Source organism: Onychomys torridus, chromosome 3, assembly GCF_903995425.1.
Source record: "Onychomys torridus chromosome 3, mOncTor1.1, whole genome shotgun sequence".
Lineage (NCBI taxonomy): Eukaryota > Metazoa > Chordata > Mammalia > Rodentia > Cricetidae > Onychomys > Onychomys torridus.
The window spans coordinates 107,898,685-107,901,194 of record NC_050445.1 but is presented as its reverse complement, the minus strand read 5'-3'; positions in this window follow the sequence as shown (position 1 = coordinate 107,901,194).

Here is a 2,510-nt window from a genome sequence, read left to right as displayed (position 1 = left end):
TCAGTTTCAGGGGCTGAAGAGTTAGGGGGAGGGGCTGAGGACTTGAGAGCAAGGAGGACATGGGATGGTGAGCCGGAGGCGTACAGGGAGGGCTTAGAGCAGAGAAAGGAAAGAGTGGAGACATAAAGGATCTCTGTCCATTTTCCTGTGTGCTCACAAAGTGTTGTAAAGGTCCTGAATGATGTTAGGAGCCAGAGAGACGTTAGGGGGCTACTTTGATATCTAGTGGATATAGAAGCAAAGCCTGGGTACTATAGTGAATGAGCTTAGGAGATTTGATGTCTGAGAGTGTTGTGGATATCGCTCTGTGTAAATAAAGTTCTGATTGGCCAGTAGCCAGGCAGGAAGTATAGGCGGGACAAGAGAGAAGAGAATTCTGGGAAGTGGAAGGCTGGGGAGAGACACCGCCAGCCGCCGCCATGAGAAGCAACATGTAAAGACACTGGTAAGCCATGAGCCATGTGGCAAAGTATAGACTAACAGAAATGGATTAATTTAAGATAGAAAAGGTAGATAACAAGCAGCCTGCCACGGCCATACAGTTTGTAAGCAATATAAGTTTCTGTGTGCTTTCTTGGTTGGGTCTGAGTGACTGTGGAACTGGCGAGTAAGAGAGATTTGTACTGACTGGGTCAGGCAGAAAAACTCTAGCTACATGAGAGTTTTAGCTATTTGAGATTATGGAGGAGACATCCCAAAGGCAAGTCAGTTGGAATGGAGGGGACAGAGCCCATCACCCTTGGTGGTAGTGGGCCAATGTCTAGAGACCGGGTGTCCCTGTGTGTCTCCAGAGGCCCAGGAGAGGTCTCTGTGAGAGAGGGAGTCATCACCCAGGCTCTGTCACCAAGAGAGGGACCCAGGTGGGTCCAAGGATGAATCCAGGACCTGTGGACAGGTTTCTATTTCAGAGCAGGAGGAAAGGGCACCAGATTCAGGCAGTGTGACCACCATGAGTGAAAGAGGGATACCCTCTACCAAACCAGACTGGATGGAATGTGCCTAGCTCACTGCTAGTCCTTGGGAGTCCACCATGACCAGTGAAGGTCATGGTGGGGTGCAGTCTCCCTAATTCACCAGACACTTGATGGCTGTCACCTAATAACCTAAGAACTGTTTAGGACAGCCAGGGTTGGGGATTTATCAGTTTAACCAGTGTTGGATGAAGGAATTGGGAGCCAGAAGGACTGGAACATATGAAAAAAGATTGGTGGGGGTGGGGGATTGGGGGGTTACAGGCCTCTCTGAGTCACGGAACCAATGAAGGAGGAGACCCCCCCCACACACACACAGCAGGAGATCCCTCTGAGGCCCTAGATTAGACACAAACCACACCTAAACACCTATTTTCATGGAGAGACTCTTTATTAAATGGGGATGAGTTGAGGAGGGTAGGGGTGAAGGATGGGGAGGTAGGTAAAGTGGCTGTTTTCTGTCTCAGGCCAGAAAAAAAAAACAACCAAACCAAACCAAACAAAAACAAACACAAACAAACAAACAAACAAACAAAAAGCAGCAAATGACCTTGCAGGTGTTTTTTTTTTTTTTTTTTTTTTTTTTTTTTTTTTAAGACAGGATTTCTCTGTGTATTTTTGACTGTCCTGGAACTCACTCTGTAGACCAGGCTGGCCTTGAACTCACAGAGATGCTCCTGCCTCTGCCTCTGCCTCCTGAGTGTAGCTGGGATTAAAGGCATGCTCCACCACTACCCTCAGGTATAATTTTTAAGAAGAGAAAAATGGAGAGGTCTGTGTTAGAATGTGCTAGGATGTGGTGGTATATTTTAATTGGGCGTGTTAATTAGGTGAGACAAAGGGGGCTTTTGATTCTTGAACTTCAATACTTTGATAGTTGGACCTTGGTGGTCAGCCTCAGGAGGATGAAAGGGCCAAATAAGGGAATAGACCTTGTGGGGTACCTTTAGGAATGTAATCTGTTTTTAGCAAGGCAGAGGGAATGGGGGAGAAGGGCAAGGCCTGCCAGAACCATGCTCGACATGCTTGAGCTGGCCAGAGTCCCTTCAGAGTGGAGAAAGCCACTAAGCTCAATGCGAGTGAGGGCAGCCACAATTTCAAACAGGAAAATGAAGCTCTTGGGACCCTCAGTGGCAGCAAGATCCCATCCAAGGGAGGTTATGCCACAGCTCTGAGTTCAGCTCCGAGGTGCCAACTTAAAGATTGTTGAGGTGGTCAGCACGTGTTACGGATTGAAAGCTCTTGGGGTGCCATTCTATCACAAAGTAGGCATGCAGAAACGAGGCCATCAGCCATCTATAAAAGCTGCAGGGATCGCAGGAGCGGCAGGTGTCTTGGAGGCTGGAGACAGCTGTAGGAAGGAATGCTTCTATGCTGCCCGGTGTGGTCTTGCCGCTGTCTCAGGCTCCAGTGGGTCTGTTTTTTGCAAGTCCTCAAACTGTTCTTCCTTCTCCAAAGAGCCAGGCCCCTGGTGGAGTGGAAGTCCTCTAGAAACTAGACTCTGGAACCTTCCTTCTTTTCTTATTCTGAGAAGTGCTT